Source organism: Zootoca vivipara, chromosome 2 (genome assembly GCF_963506605.1).
Source record: "Zootoca vivipara chromosome 2, rZooViv1.1, whole genome shotgun sequence".
Classification (NCBI taxonomy): Eukaryota; Metazoa; Chordata; class Lepidosauria; order Squamata; family Lacertidae; genus Zootoca; species Zootoca vivipara.
The window spans coordinates 15,141,667-15,164,294 of record NC_083277.1 but is presented as its reverse complement, the minus strand read 5'-3'; the positions used below and the strand labels follow the sequence as shown (position 1 = coordinate 15,164,294).

Genomic DNA, 22,628 nt, shown 5'->3' with positions numbered 1-22,628 from the left:
TTTTTCCACAAAGTAAAACAGCGCCCTCAAGTGGATTTCCTCCCACAGTACACCCCCTCCCTTCCTGTGAAATCTACACCACACCCACAAACCCCGCCTCCACCACGAGATCCACCACTCACATCCATCCATCCGGCAGAGGTGTTGAAGACCAAACCAACTGAAAACAGGCCTTTTCCAGCAACAAGGCCCAACATTGCCAAGTGGAGGTAGGGGCCTGCCAGGGGGGTGGGGGGCCGAATAGGAGGGAGGGATACGTAATGGGTCAGAACAGGGTGGGGGGAGACACAGGGATGAAACCTGCCCTCTCCACAGTATCTCGCCTCGACTCAGGAGGACTCTGAGGCTCAGGGGGATCTGAAGGGGGGCTATTACCCTCATTTCACAGACTAACACACAGCAACGCGTGCAGAGCCAGCTAGTTTTAAATAAAAGCACACATTCTACTCATGTAAAAACACGCTGATTCCCGGACCGTCCGCGGGCCAGATTTAGAAGGCAATTGGGCCAGATCCGGCCCCCAGGCCTTAGTTTGCCTACCCATGGGTTAGAGTGTTGGACTAGGGCCTGGGTTCAAATCTCCCACCCAGTCATGAAGCTCACTGGGCGGGACCAGTCCCCATCTCTCAGCCTAACCTACCTCATAAGACAAAGACTCTTGTACACCAACTTCAGCTGTTTGGGGGAAAGATACGTGTAGATGTAAATAAATGCTACTACGGTGGTACCTCGGAAGTCAAATGGAATACGTTCCGGAAGTCCGCTTGACTTCCAAAACTTTCAGAAACCAAGGCACCGTTTCCGATTGGCTGCAGGAAGCTCCTGTCAGACGCTCGGGTTTGAAAAAACTTTCACAAACCAGAACACTCACTTCCGGGTTTGCACCGTTCGGGAGCCAAAACTTTCCACTCGCAAGGTACCGGATCCAAGGTACTGTACGACTGTACTACTACTGCAAATGTTTTTACTGCAGCAGCAGCAACAACAGTAAGAGTTTTTACTCCCATGTAGCATTATGCGGTGTAGCAGCTGCGGCAGCACTTTGCCTAAAACCACCAGGTGAGTTTGGAAGGGATACATTTACCGGTAACACAGAAGAAAATTCTCCGGAATGCACATAAGGCAGGGGTGTTTGGTGTGCATACCTACAAACGGAAGTCACGAGAATAATGGGTTTCCCAATCATTTGCTCCTCTCCAATGTGCAAAACTGAAAGTAGGGGTGATGAGGCAGAGCGGGGGGGGGGGTGTTCCTCTGCACTGGTAATCATGTGTCAGATAATGTTTGTTGCTCTCCTGAAAAGAATCAATCCCTTAGTATGGCAGAAGCATCCCTGGAACTCCCTGCCCATTGATATCAGGCCTTTGCTGTTCGGTCAGGCACCTATTCAAAACTTTTTTGTTTAAGCAAGCCTACGCAGTCATGTGATTTTATTACATATGTTAGCTTCAAAAGCTCCCGGTTTATCTAAATTTTGGTAGATTTTACGTCCATTTGATTTCAAAGTCTGATTTTATATTTTCTCACGTGTATTTCATACTGTTTTTTGTAAACCACTTTAAGGTACTTTTGTCCATGCAAAATCTGCTTATACAGGGTTTATACAAATCTTGTTAAATTAAATTAACTTTAAAAGTAGTCTTGTTTATTTATAAAAAATAATAATTTGCATACCGTGATTTCATTTAAAAAACCAACAACAAGCAAAGCGGTCAACAACAATTGTAATACAGTAAAAGCCACATGAAAATTAAAACAGATTACTGGCTGATTATTACACAACACCCAGATCACAGTCTAGCAGTTTGGATTGGGGGGGGGGTTGCCAAGGAAAATGAAAGGGAGTAGAGGATGGGTTAAGCACCCATATACTCCCCTTCTCCCTTGCAAATGTCAACACAGGATTCGGGCATCTAATAAAGAGAAAATTTTAATATGAATCCTCAATATTGCAAACACATACTTCGGGAGGGGGAGTTACTGCATTGTGCTGATCCATACAAATTCTTGATGTTATTGCCATATACATACTGGCTGCTTTCAGATGCAATATTAAATCATATGTCAACATTATGTGCAGAGGCAGCCATAAACCCTGGGCTTGTGCAGTACTTCCTTGCCTTCCTTCATCTGTAAGGGGAAATCAGAAGCTTCTACGGTCGTACCTTGGTTCTCGCATGGAATCCGTTCCAGAAGTCCGTCTGACTTCCAAAAACATTTGAAAACCAAGACACAGTTTCCGATTGGCTGCAGGAGCTTCCTGCAGCCAATTGGAAGCCACGGAACCTGCGTCTGACGTTCAGGTTCCAAAGAACGTTCTCAAACCGGAACACTCACTTCCGGCTTTGCGACGTTTGGGAGCCAAAACGTTCGGGTCACAAGGAGTTTGAGCACCAAGGTACGACTGTAGTTGCATTCGACCGCTAGTCAGAGCTCGCCATTGTGCCTGAACTGTGGTTTACACTCAAACAGCAAACTAATCTCAATTGGAAGCTTCTAATTTTCTCCCCCCATGTGTGAAGGAAGGAGAGGAGGGAGAGTAAAGACTATTGGCGGCTCATCCCCATGACAATAAACTCTGGTTTAGCATTGTTTCCGAATGCAGTCACAGTGTTCGAACAGGTCAGTACTGCTGTGCAACAGGTGGTGGCGGTTGTTTCTCATCAGAGACAAGTGTTTGCATTTCGAGATATTTGGTAGTGCACATTAAAATGTCAACTTTGCTTTTCTATTTTCTGCAAAACGTCGCAATGCGCAGGGTAGAGTCTGCGATATAAATGGGCCTTATGCTAATTCTTGCACGGTTATATTTAGGCAATTGTCAATTACATCACCCTTTCTTTTTTAGTGTTTTTGGTGTTCGCATATTCTCCACTGCACCTTTTTGGCGAGCATCCAGCTCTCTTGCTAGGACAAGGCCCCTCGTGCCAAGACCCGAACTCAAGCCCTCCCTCGGCTCCAGCCAGTGCGTCTACATTATTCATAAATTTGGAAAGCGGCCGGAGGGATTATCTGCACCATTCTCCTCTGAAAACCGGATTCCCTAAAGTTAAACCACAATCACTTAGAGATCGCCCTCCAAACATGCTTTTTATTAACTCTTTTCCTTTTAATGGCTTTAATGCTCTCTTTCTCGTGCACTAGGCATTGGTTAGATTCCTGGTTTTTGTGTGTGTGTGTGTGTGTTTTTAAAGGATGCACATGCTGCCCCTTCAGTGGGACTTCCAAGGCAGTTTACAAGCACCAAAATAAAATACATAGAATCATAGAATTGGAAGGGTCCCGAGGGTCATCTAGTCCAACCCTCTGCAATGCAGGAATCACAACCAAAGAATCCCTGAAAAAATGGCTATCCAACCTCTGCTTAAAAACATCCAATGAATAAGAGCCTGCCACCTCCTGAGGGAGGCTGTTCCACTGACAAATTGCTTTTAATGTCAGAAAGTCCTTCCTAATGTTGAGTCAGAATCTCCTTCCTTGTAATTTGAATGGTTTGGGTCCTACCCTAAGGTTACCAGATTTTTCCCAAAGAATTTGGGGACATGTTGTTCTTTTGAAAAGAGAAAAAAAGTTGTTGTTTTTTAATGGTATTTTAAAAAATTTAAGAATTAATATCTTCCCTTCTGTGGTCTCCTCTGTCGTGCGATCTTCCTCTGCGCCCCGGCCTGCTCTCTTGGAGCGCTAGCAGCCGTGGAGTAGGCTCAGGTTGGGCCTGGGCTCGGCCACATGTCCTTGCCCTCCCGGTGCTCTCCTACCTCTCTTCCTCTTTTTTCTCCTTCCTCTTTCTCTCTCTTCCTTCTTCTTCTCCTCTCCTCCTCCTCCTCCTCCTCCTCCTCCTCCTCCTCCCTACATTGGCTCCGGGGTTTTCCTGGCCTCGGAGCACCACTGAGCAGCCAGCCAGGTGGCCGGGCGCAGTTTGGATGGGGGGAAGCAAACCCTGAAGACTTTGTTTCCTTGACTATACAGTAACTGGAAGTTTTGGGACCAGGCACGCTAAACAAATCAACTACAGTACTATACTTTCCGGTCCCTTTCTAAATTTTACTCCCACCACATAAGATTGTGAGACAAGACACAAGGCGAATAAGGTGGCCTTTTTCTGCAGGCGTCAGGCCCACATTCAACAGGTGCAGTAGTTCCTCACACGAGCATGCAGCAATGGGGGAAGCTGCACCTGAATTTCTGCCCATTGCACAGTCCTTAAGGGCACAGGATCCCGGCCAAAGAGTGGAGAGAGAGAAAAAGATGGTGTATCCCCATGACGTTGCCTCCAACTACTCAGGGAAGACTCACTAAAACTAAGATGTTTTTGGCATGTCTAGCAACTTCAGTAGGTCTACTCTGAGTAGGACTGGCATGGAATACCACCCTTTATGCCAAAATAAATGTCCTCTGATAATAAATATGAGATGGGGTGGGTGGGAGAAGAGAAAATTCTGGGGCCTTTCACTGAAAATCAAGCGTTGCTTGGAGAGAGGGTGAGATTCATCAAGCCCTTTTCTGTTACAAAGTCTCCTTTGGCATATTCAGAGGTAGACTGCCTCTGGAAGTGGAGGTTCTATCTAGCCATCAGTCTTTGCCCAGATCCAAACGCAGTCTACCTCTCCGAATATGCCAAAGGAGACAAACGGCAGAACTGGGTGCAACCCGTAATTTCCCAAGACGCCAAACAAGTCCCATCTCTTTCTTAAAAATGGACACACACACAAAACAACCCAGCAATATCCCTTGCAGATCAAACCCACAGCATGTGAAGAAACCCAACCCACACACAGCACAACAGCTGTAGTAATGAAAAGAATGCCACATGGCGTGAGGAGATGCAAAGGAGGGCACAGCAGCCCCTGGGTATTTAATTACATTTCAGAAGAAAGAATCTCAGCAAGAGAAGGTGGTCATGCAGGGGTTATAAGGAGAGAAAAGCTGCATTTACTCTTCCACATAACTCTTCAGGGTATGGCAACCCACCCAGCTGATAACTTGGTACCACAGCTGGCCAGGGGTGATGGGAGTCGTGGTTGCCAGCAACACCCGGAGGCCTGCAAATCCCCCAGCCCAGCACAGAACTATGAACTGTCTTAGCAAATGTAAGAAAAGACCGATAGCAGGCCAGCACACCGGTCAAAGCAGCAACGCTATCCAGGAAGCTACTTTAGCCTGGCACCGTCCGCTCTGACTGGCAGCAGCTCTCCAAGGGTCTCTGGCAGAGAAAGGTCTTTCCCATTGCCTGCTAGCCTACAACTAGGACTTACCATATGTAAAAGCATAAGAACACTGGAAAGTGGCTTACACTGAGCCAGACCACTGGCTCGCCGAGTGTTCTCTACAGCTGGCAGTGGCTCTCCAGCCTTTCATGAAGAGATCTCTCCCAGCCATACCTGGAAATGATGGGGATTGAAATCTGCAAGCAAAGCAGATGCTCTCCCACTCAGCTAATGTCCTCCTGCTCCAGTGCGCACCGTAGAGCTGTGATTTGTCTGAACACCCCTTGGCAATGCCTAGCCAGAATATACCAAACAAGAAAGAAACTAAAGTGATGCGAGAAATAAATTTTAAAAATTCAGATCCCTGCCTCAGGAAGCATGTTTTTCTCATACAGGTACCAACTTTAAGAAGTGTCTATGAGCTGGCTTTCCATCGTAATCGTAACATCCAGTCTCTGCATGATTTCTCCGCCTGGTACAAAGAAGTTCTGTGATGACAGCACTACCTGTTGCTTTTTAGTGGCCAATGCTGTGTGGAAAGTATCCAGAGCGCAATGACCATACAGAGGCTGTTTTCAGTGGTTTATCTAGTGGTGTCCAAATGTTTTCCAAAGAGGGCCAGATTTGATGAAACGAAGGGCCGTGGGGGCCGATCAAGGGGCCAACCAAAGTTGTTGACCTTTTTTTAGGACTGAAGTTGTTGAGCTTTTTTAAGGATTTTACCCCAGGAAATAAACTGCCACAGAGGCCAGATTAAACCAACTGGAAGGCCGGATTAGGCCCCGAAACAGACTTTGGACATCCCTGGTTTATACACAAGCTTAAGATAAAGGCTGCCCCTCCAGACATCCTCCTCCTTGTGCAATTGTGATTATTTGTGCTCATGATGATGTCAGGGTGGTTGTTCGTGTTTCGTGGTTTGAACAGCTTTCGATTCTGTTTTGAACGTGTAACGGTTTTGAGGCATACATACTGCTTCATTTCCAATCAGGGCATGTCCCCTAACTTCCTGCTGAAATTCTGATCATACCGCAAATGTTCTGAGTGTGTGGGTTTTGCTTTTTTTTTTTTTTTTTTGCTTTGGTCATGCAAAAGCACAAAAGTGCCCTCCCACATGGCAACAGTGTGGCAAAACTGAGGAAGCACTGTAGCACAACTAAAAGTGGGGGGGGGGGTTCATGGATGGCCCAGTATAAACCCACCCAATGGCATCCTGCTATTGCATCAGTGACATATTGTGAAATACGTCTGCAAAAAGCGGCAAGTTTGGAGGGGTCCGCTAGTCAGTATTTTGCAGGAGAAATTCACACACATACCTGAATTAGAGAGGATTAAAGCATGGGTAGGCAAACTAAGGCCCAGGGGCCAGATCTGGCCCAATCGCCTTCTAAATCTGGCCCGCGGATGGTCCGGGAATCAGTGTGTTTTTACATGAGTAGAATGCGTGCTTTTATTTAAAATGCATCTCTGGGTTATTTGTGGGGCACAGGAATTCATTTCTTTTCTTCCAAAATATAGTCCGGCCCCCCACAAGGTCTGTGGGACAATGGACCGGCCCCCTGCTGAAAAAGTTTGCTGGCCCCTGGATTAAAGCATTCTGCCACCTTAGCACAACGAATCCACTTTTAAAATTGGACTTTTTGCAGTTAAAGGTAAAGATAAAGAGACCCCTGACCATTAGGTCCAGTCGTGGACGACTCTGGGGTTGCGGCGCTCATCTCGCGTTATTGGCCAAGGGAGCCGGCGTACAGCTTCCGGGTCATGTGGCCAGCATGACAAAGCCGCTTCTGGCGAACCAGAGCAGCACATGGAAACGCCGTTTACCTTCCCGCTGTAGTGGTACCTATTTATCTACTTGCACTTTGACGTGCTTTCAAACTGCTAGGTTGGCAGGAGCTGCGACCGAGCAACGGGAGCTCACCAACCGCCGGCCTTCTGATCGGCAAGCCCTAGGCTCTGTGGTTTAACCCACAGCGCCACCCACGTCCCTTTTTGCAGTTAGGTAAATGGAAAGAAAGAAAGAAAGAAAGAAAGAAAGAAAGAAAGAAAGAAAGAAAGAAAGAAAGAAAGAAAGAAAGAAAGAAACCTTGGCCTGAGCTTTATTTGGGGGGGGGGGTGGCTGTGTTCAGCTGATGATTGTGTCCAGGGTAATATAATAACCAGCATGCTGTCCTCACAGGCCAAAGCCCTCTCAAATTACACTGAGCCTCAGTTTCCTCCCCAGAACATGAGGATTGTCGTGCTAGGTCAACCCAAGAGTCCACTAATCTCGAATGTTTTATCAGCTGACAGTGGCCAGCCAGATGGGAAGGTCACACGCAGGGCGCCATGAGGATATCCTTCCCATTCCTTAAAAAAAAATAAAAAAAATCCTTAACATCTGGTGGCCAGAGGTAGACCATCTCTGAACATGGAGAATGGATTTTTGTGATTCTTCACAGGTGCATTTTTTAAAAAGCTATTTAGACTGCAACCCTATTCTCATTTAGCTCAGAGTAATTCCCACTGAACTCAAATAGTTCAGAGAGTGGCAACCCGAAAATGGGCATTTTCCACCATCACCCTTTGGCCATTTGCGAAGCAACATCCATCAGTGGTTTCCAAACATCATGTACAGACATGTTGTTCTGCCCAGCCTTTCGCTGACTATTACTGAATGTTTTTTTTATAAAATAATCTCTTTTCAGGATGCTGCTTTGCTCCTTTTACATTTGTTATCTCTTGTTTTTATTATACTGATTTATTGGGTGGTTTCCAAGTAGCACATTCCATTAGCACAAGGACTTTAGCCTTTGCAACAGAGCTCCCCACCCTTCTCCCCAAATCTGTTCTGGGGCTCACCCACCCTCCAGAGCAGATTTGGGGGGGGGGGCACGGGATGTGCACGGGGAGAAGAGTGGGGGGGAGGTTCCATTACACAAGTGAAAATCCTTGTGTTGGTGGGAAGGCAATTTATGCATTTATGCTCGGTTTCTCTGTGCAGCTTAGAGATCTTTTAAATACTAAGTGGTTTAGAAATGCTAATAACCAAACGAATACTGTACAGTCGTACCTTGGAAGTTGAACATAATCTGTTCCGGAAGTCCCTTCGACTTCCAAAACATTTGAAAACCAAAGTGCGGCTTCTGATTGGCTGCAGAAAGCTCCTGCAGCCAATCGGAAGCCACGGAAGCCCTGTAGGGCGTTCCGCTTCCAAAAGAACGTTCGAAAACCGGAACAGTCACTTCCGGGTTTCGATCGTTCGGGAGCCAAAACATTTGAGAACTAGGTTGTTCGACTTCCAAGGTACGACTGTAGTTCTGCATAGAGATGTATAGGACTCCAGAGTTAATGTGGCAGTTGCCACCATTTGTGGGAAGTGACTATAGGGGCATTCTGGTCTCCATTCATTTTTAAAGGCTTGCTCCTTGCTCTTTTATATTGCGAAGATTCTTGATTAGGCCAACCTACGCTCACTTATCTAGAAATATAAATTGAGCACAAAAACACAGGATCAAGTTGCTTATTTTGCTCTTCCAGATCATGGAGATCCGCATACCGAAGCCTGCCTTCCCTCTGGGCCCCACTCCCAAGCTTGTCTTCTTAACCATGTTAAGGACTAGAAACTTGCATTGCAAGCCACTTAGAGAGTCTCACATCTGCAGCAGCACGGAACTGCTTGTTTTCAAACCTGAATCTTTCCTGAAGCAACCACACACCAACGTGGGATAGGCTTGCGTTAAGGGTCCATTGATGTGCCCCAATGGACATGAGAATATTGGGTTGTCAGAGAATGTTATTAATGTCCTTTTGCTGTGCTCATCATTTTACACTGCCCCAGACAACTTCACCTCAGCTCCCTAAAGGTTTCCATCTAAGAGACTGCTGATTCAGCCACCGCATCCCGCAAGGAGTGATTATTGGCAGAGGCGCCTAAACGTGTGGAGTGCTCCATCAATGATATGTTGCCTTTATTAACATGTCAGCTTAGTTAACTATTGCATATTACAGTTACAGACAGAGATACACCATAACGGTGCAGCAGGGAGCAAACCGCCCAGGAATGCTGGAAATCTTGTTGCCTTGTCCTCTACCTTTCTCCTTGGGCAATTTCCTCCTCCTTTCGTGTTCCCAATCTCCCCATGGTCCAGACGCAGATTGTAAACTCCTTGGGGCAGGGGTCTTTTCACTTTGATTAAATAACAAACAATAACAATACTGATGGTGAATCAAAAAGGAACAAAGGCTGCAGCAAAAGGAGATACGGAAAGCAGCGGCTGTTCCATCGGTTCTGCTGAGAGACAAGCGCAAACATCTCCTACACTCCAGCAGATCAATTATAATTAGTAGTTTAATTGGTGCTTGTGTTTGCTTGTTTTTCTTTTCCCTCCCCATCCCCGTTTCCTTTTGTGTCGTGCCTTTTCGATTCCGAGAGCAGAGACTGCCTTCTTTGTTACTCTGGGAGCCTTTTTTGACTGAAGAGTGGGGCAAAAAAAAAATGCTTAAAAGAAAGAAATAGGAACTCAGAGTCCCTTCAGGCATTGGCATTTTAAAGATGTGCTCATAAAATGTTTTATGTCTACATATGAGAATGTAAAGTGTGGGTAGACAAAAAAATATTGTTTGCAAACGAGTATTCACAGGTGCAATTGTCAGGGAACTGGAATCAGCCGCATCTTTCTAATAAGTGTACATGTGAGAGTCAGGCGGTCAGAGAGCATTGCTAATGCCATTCCGCCTTGTTCATTTACACATGTAGCGTGCGGCCTTTGACAAATTGCAGCCTCAGCTACTTATCTGCAAAATCTCCCTAAACAGAAACCAGAACTGAAGGCTCCACCGCTGGTGTGATCACGAAACAAGAGCCGGGAGGATTATCGCTAATAGCGAGCTCACTCCCCAAGCGCTGGTCCTCATGTAGCCAAAAACAGCTCTATCCTAGGCACAAAAGAAAGATATCCACAAGCTTGCAGAAGTCCCTAGATTTGCAAAGTACACAGAAATCTACAGGAAGTGGGGAGGGAGGGGGAATACAGTGGTACCTCTGGTTAAGAACTTAATTCGTTCTGGAGGTCCGTTCTTAACCTGTTCTGAACCTGAACTTTAGCTAATGGGGCCTTTCGCTCCCGCTGCGCCGCCGCCACGCGATTTCTGTTCTCATCCTGAGGTACTATTTCTGGGTTAGCGGAGTCTGTAACCTGAAGCGTCTGTAACCTGAAGTGTCTGTAACCCGAGGTACCACTGTAAAAGGCAAGGAGCCCCCCCCCAAAAAAACTGAGCATGCTCAGTGGGCACAGAATCCTGAGTGGCTGCTGGACGAGGTACAGGAAATGGAGATAAATGGAGTGTCCTGGAAATGGGCACTTGCGGTTAGCTGGAACCCTGAACAGGAGCACACAACAAGTGCAACATATTCTTCCACGTCCCGCTTCTTTATTCCTAGCATCCTCAAACCCAGAGTTATCTGGGACTTCTAATAAACAAAACAAAAAAAGACCAGTGTTCGGAAAGCTTCCATCCGCCATCTTGATGGTGGCCAACCGTATCCAAGCACAGAAGCAAACCCGCTCCTTGTTCTCAGGAGCCATCGTGCAAAAGGTGGTTAAGATATTTTTAAAGGAGGCGTCCCTACGAATAGTGAACAAGCAACTTTCCAAAATATATAGCAGGTAGGAATATTATTATATTCTGCCTTTCTTGGAAGGAGTTCAGGGCAAAACGCAAGGTGCTTCGCTCCAACCACTTTTATCCTCCCAATAAGCCTGTGGGGTAGGCTATCTAGAGACAGACAGACTGACTCATGGCCTCTCAGTGAACCTCCTAGCTTAGTGGGAATTTGAGCCTAAGGCTTTGTCTGTGGAATGATCTCCAAACTGAAGGGTATCTTGCCCTAACTTTAGATTCTACTATTTATTTACTTATTTTATTTGTTTGTCACTCTTCTTAGAAGGCAACTCAAAGCAACTTGCACCAAAATAAGTTAAAAAGCAACAATGAAACCTAAAAACATGACCATTGGTACCTCGGTTTAAGTACACAATTGGTTCCGGAAATCTGTACTTAACCTGAAGCAAACTTTCCCATTGAAAGTAATGGAAAGTGGATTAATCTGTTCCAGATGATCCGTGGAGTACTTAAACTGAAGCGTACTTAACCTGAAGCGAACTTTCCCATTGAAAGTAATGAAAAGTGGATTAATCTGTTCCAGATGGGTCCGCAGAGTACTCAACCTGAAGCGTACTTAACCCGAGGTATGAGTGTAATTGGTTCTGGAAGTCTGTACTTAACCTGAAGCGTACTTAACCTGAAGCGAACTTAACCATTGAAAGTAATGGAAAGTGGATTAATCCGTTCCAGATGGTCCGCGGAGTACTTAAACTGAAGCGTACTTAACCTGAAGCGAACTTAACCATTGAATCTGAAGTGTATCTGAAGAAGTGTGCATGCACACGAAAGCTCATACCAAAATATAAACTTAGTTGGTCTTTAAGGTGCTACTGAAGGAATTTTTTTATTAACCATTGAAAGTAATGGAAAGTGGATTAATCCGTTCCAGATGGTCCGCGGAGTACTTAAACTGAAGCACACTTAACCTGAAGCGAACTTAACCATTGAAAGTAATGGAAAGTAGATTAATCCGTTCCAGACGGGTCCGAGGAGTACTTAAATTGAAAGTACTCAAACCAAAGCGTACTTAAACCAAGGTATGACTGTAAAAGACTGAAAACACAGCTCAACAACAACAACAACAACAGAAAGCCAGGACTACAAATCCCATCCCATGAATAGAAGCTAGAGTGCTACTCTCCAAATTAAGGGCCAAAAGCTCAGAGGAAAAAGAAAATACACCAAGTTAAAAACACACAATCTCACAAACACACACACTCCTTTTCCACTGGTTTTTTTAAGAAGCTGATGGGTTAAAGTCATTTCTGGGATGTTGTTAACTATGTACTTCATGAGAATTATTTTAAGCTTTCTGTTTTATGATATACAGTGGTACCTCGGGTTACGAACTTAATTCGTTCCGGAGGTCCGTTCTTAACCTGAAACCGTTCTTAACCCGAGGAACCACTTTAGCTAATGGGGCATCCCGCTGCCGCTGCCGCGCAATTTCTGTTCTCATCCTGAGGTAAAGTTCTTAACCCGAGGTACTACTTCCGAGTTAGCGGAGTCTGTAACCTGAAGTGTCTGTAACCCAAGATGATTGTAACCCGAGGTACCACTGTATTCCCCATCCAGAGTGGCTGGGGAAACCCAGCCAGATGGGCAGAGTATAAATAATAACATTATATTTTTATTTTCATTTTCATTTTTACTATGGGCTGCCTGGTAATAATAATAATAATTTATTATTTATACCCCGCCCATCTGGCCGGGTTCCCCCAGCCACTCTGGGCGGCTCTGGTAGCCACCTCTGGGGAAGGGCAGTCCAGAAATCAATCAATCAATCAATCTAAATAAAGAAATAAGGAAAACCACCACAAAACAATCAGCAGCATCACACTTAGTATGCATTGGGTTGTTTCCACCGCCTTCCCACACACACACACTTTAGAATCCCACCCCTCAAAATAAAGATTTATTGCACTTCTACAAACCTCAGGGTTCCCCCAGGTCTCCTACTGACACCCCCTTGCACTTGGGGTGGTGTCGTTTTTGGCTGTGTAAAAGCAACGGACCTCACTGGCTGGTTGTCATTCAAACAGGTAAGGTGGGATTCTGGGAGCCCACACAGGACGTGCTGCTGCTGCAGCCAATGGCAGGCCGAGCCAAGGAATCCTGGCTTTGCCCCAATCCTCCTCCCTGCTGAGGTCCAGAAGAAGGAAGAAGCTGGCAGGCAGTTTCATTCACCCCCTTGGATGTAGGGTCAAAAGGCCGCCAGGTGGACGCGGACTTAAAGAGGACTTGAGGTTGGTGGGAGAGGGACCCGTTTGCCCTCCTGGAAAAGCCTCCGCCAGCCTGAACACTGGATGCAGATGGCCGGAGGGAACTTAAGCATGCAGAAAAAGCACTGGAACAAATTTCAGTTGCTGGGAAGCAAGACTTGTGGCAGTGCTGCTGCCTCAGTGCCAAATAATAATAATAATAATAATAATTTATTTATACCCGGCCCATCTGGATGGGTTTCCCCAGCCACTCTGGGCGGCTTCCAACAGAAAAATGAAATAATCGATTAAACATTAAAAGCCTCCCTAAACAGGGCTGCCTTCAGATGCCTTCTAAAAATCTGGTAGTAGTGGTACCATACTTATGAATTTAATGCGTTCCGAACGCACATTTGTAAGTCAAAAAAAATTGTAAGTCGAATCCCATAGGAATGCATTGGGAGAAAAAATTCGTAAGCAGAAGCAACCCTATCTAAAAATTCATAAGTAGAAAAAATCCTATCTAAACCGCTTCCAAGATGGCGGACGGAGCTCCATTCGTAAGTAAAAGCATTCGTAAGTAGAGTTATTCGTAAGTAGAGGTACCACTGTAGCTGTTTTCCTCTTTGACATCTGGTGGGAGGGCGTTCCACAGGGCGGGCGCCACCACCGAGAAGGCCCTCTGCCTGGTTCCCTGCAACTTGGCTTCTTCTCGCAATGAGGGAACCGCCAGAAGGCCCTCGGTACTGGACCTCAGTGTCGGGCAGAACGATGGGGGTGGAGACGCTCCTATGTTGCAGCCTTTCCCAAAGGCATCCAACGGTCCACTACGAGAACAATTGGGGGACAGGGCCTGTTACAGCAAGGAATACACAAAGCTTCTATTGAGTCTGACCGGCTCAGTGTCGTCTACTCTGACTGGCAGCAGAAGCTCCCCAGGATCTCCCCAGCGCTGCCGGAAGTGTTGGGAATTGAACCCACAACCTAGAGCCAAGAAAGTGCTCTGCCATGGATCCCCAACCCTTCTCCGAGATCCCCGTCCTTTGGCTAATTAAATACTGTTAGCAACACACACATGTCCGCTTCTGCACACACAGACCCAACTAAGTTTTACCCAGAAGAGACACCTCTGAAATGAAATACACCCAAAATTGCTCTTCACTATTCATGTTAATGGGTCTTCAGATTTATGCTAATCGCCAAATGGCATACAGTACCTTAAACCATCATCTTCTTTCGGAATGATTTTTTTTCAGTATTAGCATTCATTTTATTTCTATACCACTTTATGTTTTAAAGACAAAATCTCAAAGCCATTTACAACACATTAAAAACATCAAATGGAACCAACCAGAATAAAACAAATTCAAACTTCAAAGGGAATATTTCAGATCCTTCTTCAAGTGACATTTGCTTTCCCCATATTTATTTACCTGCTTAATTTATATAGCTGCCCATAGTGGAAGTACTCTAGGAAGCAATTGTCGTGTAGTGGTTAGAGTGTTGAACTAGAACCTGGGAGGGTGACCTCAGACAGGAGAACTAATACCAGTATACTGGAAGAAGCAAAGATCACCAGTGTTGAAGCATTGATTCTTCAACATCAACTTCGTTGGACTGGTCATGATGATCGTCTTCCAAAGCAACTACTCCAACTACTCTATTCCGAACTTAAAAATGGAAAGCATAATGCTGGTGGCCAACAAAAGAGGTTTAAAGACAAGTCAATTTTTTAAAAATGTAGTATAAACACCAACAACTGGGAAACACTTGCCCGAGAGCACTCCTTTACCAAAGGTGTCATGGGCTCTGAAGAAACTCAAACTCAGGACACAAGGGAGAAAAGTGCTAAGAGGAAGGCACGCTTGGCAAATCCACACTGTGATCAACTCCCGCCCAGAAACCAATGTCCCCACTGTGGAAGGGCATGTGGATCCAGAGTTGGCTTCCACAGTCACTTATGGACTCATTGTTAAAACTGTGTTAATGGAAGACAATCTTACTCGGCTACGAGTGATCGCCAAAGAAAGAAGGAGAGAGTGTCAAACTAGGACCTGGAATGGTGACCTCAGTGGGTGACCTTGGTCCAGTCACAGTCTCTTAAACCTACCTCAAGGGGGTCGTTATAGGGATTAACCAAGATGGGGGGGCGCGCGGGTGAATCATGTACTCCTTGGAGAAAAAGGTGGAATATAAGCACAATAAATAAGCTACTCTGCTTACCTGCTTAAGAAAACTGGAGGGACCAGCCAGATGGAGATGCCCATCGCCAACCTGGCCTTCACAGATCTCCATGCAATTGCAATTGGACCTGTGCCAGTTGCAAAAACGTGCCTGGCGAATTTCGAACACTGAGTATGACAAACGTTGGATACAAGCCAATATCCCCACTGGCGGTTTAAACCCCCTTTTCAACCATGTGGGGCTTCTGGCTACTGCTGCTGCTCATTAAACATGGTGATTACAGGACAAGGTGGTTTAAAAACATCAGAAATCTGCCTTGTTGCGATAAACCCCAACCCTGTTAATAAATAATAATAATAATAATACTTGACTGTATGCACAGTGCTCTTCCTAAGCGCTCAAGTGTGCTCTCCCTGAAAAAAAATCACCATAATAAATCTCACAACAATGCTAGCATTGCAACCCTGATGCATTATAGTAATAGTCCTAATTTCTAAACTCAAGTCCACGGTTGCTGTATTAAAACGCCAATGAATTATTTGTCGCTGTTAGAATGTTGGGCATTTCTCGGATGCCCAAACCGAAAGAGAGCCACTTCTTTTTCCCTGCTTGGAACCAGAGAGAAAGGTTAAGAGCTGCTCTCTCTGTGTGCATCCATCTTCAAGCAGCAGGAAAGCTCAAAACCCACCTGCCTTTCGAAAAGCAGCTGGCGCAAAGGCTGAAAAATGGGAAATGAAGAGCAACTTTGCACATGCTGGAGTTTCAGGCCCCTGGCCATAAAGCCCCTTAGTCAGAAAAGCCAGATGAAAGGGGTGGGGAAGAGGGAAATCAATCAATCAAAGGGTGGAATTTGATCTCGGTTTTTACAAGATGCACATTGTGGGAAACACAGATCAGAAATGACACCAAGTCTCAGATAAAAGGTACTGGGCAGGGGGTATAGTATTTGGAAACCTGTTTTTCCCTAATCCCAAAAAGCCGGAGGGGGGTGCAGGGGGAACAGAACCTAGCTGGGGTTGCCTTGGGATGTTTCACAGGTAATAATAATAATAATAATAATAAACCCTTCCATACAGAAAGCACTCACATTCACAAACTAGTGTGCAATCTTTGAATCATCTGTGGTTAGATGTAAATATATATCTGTACACTAATGCTAGCAGCGATTTCAGTATGTATTACAGTACTACATTTCTCTACCACCTTTCCTTCAAGGCTGCATATCTGGTTCTCCTCTCTCCATGTCATCCTTACAACAACCCTGTGAGGTAGGTGGACTCAAACCCTGGTTCCCCAAGTCCTAGACCAGCACTCTAACCACTCCAATACACCAGCTCTCTTTGTGAAAATCCCCCACCGACATGAACAGGTGCAGCCCAGAGCCTAGTCCCACACTCTAACCACTACACCACACTGCCGACTCTAAGAAGAGCAGTGTACAATCGAGAGCAGGGGAAATTTAAGCAAATAAATAAATAAAAGGACCTCGAAAACGAACACACATTATACATGTGCAAGTCACTGCGCAGTCAGTGGCGCACACAATCGTGGGTAGGGCGAGCTGGGTTGCATGCTAATTGCCACACAAAAGCGCAGCCCATCCGCGATGTCTGCCGCAGCCCTTCACGGTGAGAGAAAGGCACTCTGTCCATGATCAGGGGCACTCTTCTTCGCACGTTCCAAAGGTTAAACCTGACGCCGAGGAGCTTCTGTTGCTAAGCGCTGGGGAGCCCCAACGCAGCCTAAGCTCAAGACTCCAGAGGACACCCCGCTACGCCCCAAATCCACTTCTCTTGACACGTATGTATACAAAGCAAGCAGGCGGCAGGTGAGTCTGGCTTGAAGCCAAGCCCAGACCCGGAACTGGGAAGAAGCCCCAGTTTGTTTTCATTGCTTTATAGACTCCTCCTGCCTCGCTCGGAGTTCGTCTCACTTTCAACACTGGCTCAAGGTTACAAAAGGAAGGAAAGGAAAAGGCGCACGGGAGTGGAGATTGGGGGGGGGGGGTTACCTTTTCTGGATTCTCCTCTTCAAACTCAAACAGCGCTTAAATCCACCCGGGTAAAATGCGGCGTAAATAAAAGAGATAATTAACTCCGCCAAGACAGAAAGATAGAAATTCCAGCCCGGGGCTCACTAAGAGGAATAATCCAACCGGGAACCAGGGCGCAGAGAGAAAGCGCGTCTGCCGTGCGCAACTGGCGAGGGAAAAGAGTCCTGCTCCGAAGTTGCACAGCCAGTTGCTCCCGGCTGATCTCATCCAGCTCGATTTGCATAGCGCTCTCTCTCTCTTCCCCTCCCCGCCTTGGCCGTCCTTGGTGGGGCGGGACTCGGCTGCTTCCAGCGGCCGGCTGGCGCAGGAGGCGTTGCAACGCGCGCGCTTCCCTCCCTCCCTCCTTCCCTCCCTCTTTCCTTTCTTACACCCGGCCCCCTCTCGCTTCGCATCGCCACCGCGCCAGCCTCTCTGAAATTAACTCACGCCTTTTTTGCTCAGCTGTTGGTCAGTTTTTTTTTTCTCTCTCTATCCCAAGAGAGGCCCCCCTCGCCTAGTTTGGTGACGCTTGGATTACGCCTGCAAGAGAGGAGAGGGAGAGAGGTTATTTCAGAGGTGGTGGGTGGAGGCAGCAGCAGCGGCTCCTCCTGGGCTGCTGTACCCCAAGGCGAAGCTGAGCTCCGAAAGTCGTCGGGCAAAGGTCTCTCTTCCCTCTGCTTTTTGTCTGAACAGAAAAGGGCAACCTGGGAAGGAGCTCTCTGTGATTTCTTTATGAGAAAGATAAGATAAAGCCAAGTGTTCTTAAAGCGCCACTTCTCCAGCCTGCTCAGGAGCGAGGGGAAACTTTCTCTGCAGCAATCAGCGTTCCAGATCTTTTTCTTTTATTGTAGCTGTTTGCTATGCCATGGCATGCGTGGCGCTGTAAAAAAAAAAATACAAGAGGCCGGAGGTGCTTTTATAGAATCAGAGAATTGTAAAGTCTGAAGGGATCCCCCAGGGTCCTCTAGCCCAACCTCCTGCTATGCGGGAATAAACCTAGAATTTGAGACGGTGGGAAACGGAGGAAGAAAATGAAAACACAGGCACAGATATGTATGTGGTTGTTTGAACTACATGTAATTTGTTGTGGGAGTATTATTTATTAATATGTAATGAACTTTGTATAATAGAATGATAATTATTTCCTTTGAATAAACAACACTGTCCTTCCTCCAATGAGCTCAGGCTCCCCCTGTCCCCAATTTTATCATCGCAACAATCTTTTGAGGCAGGCTAGGCTAAGGACGCGGGTGGCGCTGTGGGTTAAACCACAGAGCCTAGGGCTTGCTGATCAGAAGGTCGGAGGTTCGAATCCCCTCAAAGGAGTGAGCTCTCGTCGTTCCGTCCCTACTCCCGCCAACCTAGCAGTTCGAAAGCACATCAAAGTGCAAGTAGATAAATAGGTACCACTGCAGCGGGAAGGTAAATGGCGTTTCTGTGCGCTGCTCTGGTTCACCAGAAGCAGCTTAGTCATGCTGGCCACCTGTACACCGGCTCCCTCGGCCAGTAAAGCGAGATGAGTACCACAACCCGAGAGTCGCTCACGACTGGACCTAATGGTCAGGGGTCCCTTTACCTTTAGGCTAAGGGAGAGTGGCAGCTCAAGGTCATTCTTCGAGATCCTGAAGAACTGTGACACCACAGCGTCTCTCGCTTTCTAACATGGCACAACAGTGTACAGAGGTGGCACTTACTAGCCCCCCCCCTCCAAAAAAAGTTGGCAACCCTGACAGTGTGGGGTAAGTTTAAAGGGGGAGGGGGCACAGCGGGTATCAGCAGTGAAGCTTGCTGGTGGGTCAGGAGGAGACCCCACAAGTGCCTACAGGTGCTGCATCCTTGCAACCTGATCTAAGGTATGTTGCAATAGCAACATTAAAGGTAAAGGGGACCCTTGACCGTTAGGACCAGTTGCGGACGACTCTGGAGTTGCGGCACTCATCTTACTCTATAGGCCGAGGGAGCCGGTGTTTGTCCAAAGACAGCTTCTGGGTCATGTGGCCAGCATGACTTAGCTGCTTCTGGCGAACCAGAGCAGCGCACGGAAACGCCGTTTACCTTCCCGCCTGAACGGTACCTATTTATCTACTTGCACTTTGACATGCTTTCGAACTGCTAGGTGGGATTTGAACTGCCAACCTTCTGATCAGCAAGCCCTAGACTCAGTGGTTTAGACCACAGCACCACCATTGTCCTATAGCAACATTATCAATGTACGGAGGAGGAGGAGGAGGAGGAGAAGAAGGTCCCCAAATGGATCCCAGTAGCTTGGATATGAAAGGGTGAAGATTACTGAGCAGGGAAGAGTGAGAAGAGTTCTAAATATCACAACACCGGGATTTGTGATATTTAGGCTAAGGGAGAGTGGCAGCTCAAGGTCATTCTTCGAGATCCTGAAGAACTGTGACACCACAGCGTCTCTCGCTTTCTAACATGGCACAACAGTGTACAGAGGTGGCACTTACTAGCCCCCCCCCTCCAAAAAAAGTTGGCAACCCTGACAGTGTGGGGTAAGTTTAAAGGGGGAGGGGGCACAGCGGGTATCAGCAGTGAAGCTTGCTGGTGGGTCAGGAGGAGACCCCACAAGTGCCTACAGGTGCTGCATCCTTGCAACCTGATCTAAGGTATGTTGCAATAGCAACATTAAAGGTAAAGGGGACCCTTGACCGTTAGGACCAGTTGCGGACGACTCTGGAGTTGCGGCACTCATCTTACTCTATAGGCCGAGGGAGCCGGTGTTTGTCCAAAGACAGCTTCTGGGTCATGTGGCCAGCATGACTTAGCTGCTTCTGGCGAACCAGAGCAGCGCACGGAAACGCCGTTTACCTTCCCGCCTGAACGGTACCTATTTATCTACTTGCACTTTGACATGCTTTCGAACTGCTAGGTGGGATTTGAACTGCCAACCTTCTGATCAGCAAGCCCTAGACTCAGTGGTTTAGACCACAGCACCACCATTGTCCTATAGCAACATTATCAATGTACGGAGGAGGAGGAGGAGGAGGAGAAGAAGGTCCCCAAATGGATCCCAGTAGCTTGGATATGAAAGGGTGAAGATTACTGAGCAGGGAAGAGTGAGAAGAGTTCTAAATATCACAACACCGGGATTTGTTTTGAGAGAGATATGTGACACTAGAGGCCATCCAAGGTATTTGATGGTGTCTGCAACTTTCCTGGACATTGCAGCGGGGAGGGGGGTGTGAATCATGCCATTATCAAACCCAGGATTTCCTGACTTCAGGAATGACTTAGATCCTGCTTCTGTGCTGCCTGTGGGCTTTCCACAATGCACCTCCTCTCTCCGGACTGGGAATTACAGAATTGCTGAGAGTGAAAGCTAAGCTGGCACAAGAGCAGAGCGTGACAATAGAAAACCATTTCCCAGGAGCAAAGGTTTCCCCTTTGATTATGGATGAGCCAGAATGAGAGACTGATTAATACACGTGGACGGGACTTATTTCATTTTTTATATGGGGGAGGGAGGGACATTTTGCAGGACGTGGGAGCCGGTCAGGTTTTCCAAGGGAAATCTGGGGAGGAGACCTAAATGCCAGGGCATGGAAGGTTCCTGCCGCTCTTCACCTCCATATTCTCACAGCTGCTCTTATTACAACCAGAAGGGTAGCCACGTTGGTCTGTTACAACAAAACACACACACACACACACAAACACACGAGAGGATAGAGAGGGAGAAAGGGCTGTGGCATCTAAAAAACTAACAGATTTATTGTGACATATGCTTTCACACATCAGATGAAGTGGGATCTAGTCTACAAACGTTTATGCCCTAATAAATCTGTAAGTCTATAAGGTGCCACAAAACTTTCTCCTGTGTGTAAGGTTGCAATTAAATCACATCTTTTAGAGCTGTGCCCAAGCACTGAGAGAGGTTCTACAGATGTGTCCCAAGAAGCCCTGGTTCAAATTAGGGAAGAGGGGTTTGTTTTTGCTTGTTCTTTGTTTTTTTTAAAAAATCACTTTATAGGTGCTTATTGAGCATTCCTCCTGATTAGCTGGCAGAGAAATTTGGCTGAAGCAGGCAATGCATTCCTTCCAGCAGCACCTTAAAGACCGACTAAGTTTTTATTTTGGTATGAGCTTTCGTGTGCATGCACACTTCTTCAGACAAAAGCCCATACCAAAATAAAAACTTAGTTGATCTTTAAGGTGCTGCTGGAAGGAATTTTTTTTTATTTTGTTTCGACTACGTCAGACCAACACGGCTACCTACCTGTAATGCATTCCTTGGCATTTATTGGAGGATGGATCTGTTGCCCCTGCAGATGCTGCTGTCCGAGACAGTTGCCTGACCTTGCCTCACGGGTGGGCTGCATTGGGGGTGGAGAACCCTTTGGCTCATGAGTCTAATTTATGACCCACCAGGGGGCCTACTTTGGCCCCAGGAGCGCTGCTAAGGCTTTTTGCGCCCTAGACAAAAACACCTTCTGCCCCCCCCCCGGGCGCATGTGTCATGAGCTTTTCTTTTGGCTCGCGCTCCTCCCGCCTGTGGAGGGGACGCTGGGGGCTCCTCGGCGAGCGGACGGGCAGGCGGCGGCGGCAGCGCCCATAGCTGAAGGCTTTGGCTGTGGGCGATTGCCGCCACTACCGCCGCCGCTCGCTCGCAGCAGCAGCCGCTGCCACTGGGGAGCTCTCGGCGTCCCCTCCATAGGCGGGAGGAGCGCAAGCGCGCGCCTTGGGAGAGCGGCGGTGGCACGGGGGTTTTGCGGGGCAGGCTCGGCAGCGCCCCCTCCATTTCTGCGCCCTAGGCAATGGCCTAGTCCGCCTAAATGGACGCACCAACCCTGTTTGGTCCCCAAGGTTGTCTCCATCCCTGCCACATCATATCATGTCAAATGAGGCACTTGATGTCATACGATGTCGGGTTGGGTGGACTTGATTTGGATAGCCATAATAGGAGAGGGAGAACCTCATAATGCAGCAGAAGGGGAGAGGCACCCAAAATGCCTCTGACTGCACCATTGCTATCTGACCTTGACATAAGAACATGAGAAGAGCCTTCTGAATCGGGCCAGAGACCCATCTAGTCCAGCATCCTGTGAGAAGCCAGCAAGCTGGGCCCGAGCACAAGAGCCATTTCCCCCTATGACATTCAGAAACTAGGGCTGCCATATGTCCAGATTTCCCCGGACGTTACTGGGAATTGACATCCGGGGGTAATTTCTGAAAGGCGGTGCTTTGTCTTGGATCTTAGAGGCAAGTCAATCGATAAATCGTGGAGTTATTTTGGCATTTTTGTAAAAAGAAAAGAAAGCTCATGGGGCATCATGGTTTTTACTTTTTGAAATATGGCGATCCTACAGAAGCTCACTGCCTCTAAATGTGGAGGCACAACCGAGCCATCAT

The 22,628-nt window shown here is 47.0% G+C and overlaps 1 protein-coding gene across 5 annotated transcripts in view; it reads right to left on the bottom strand.

The window, feature by feature from the left end:
* DDR1 (discoidin domain receptor tyrosine kinase 1) overlaps window positions 1-17,833 on the bottom strand; it is a 273,948-nt gene extending 256,115 nt beyond the window's left edge. For 2 of the 5 annotated variants that reach the window (XR_009557073.1, XM_035107356.2), the window contains exon 1: window positions 17,247-17,552. The gene's annotated coding sequence lies outside the window, so the exon portion shown is untranslated. Of the gene's footprint in view, window positions 1-17,246; window positions 17,554-17,714 lie in introns of those variants that run through there. The other 3 variants (XM_035107357.2, XM_035107359.2, XM_035107360.2) reach the window with 3 other exon arrangements.
* Window positions 17,834-22,628: the final 4,795 nt, after the last annotated feature.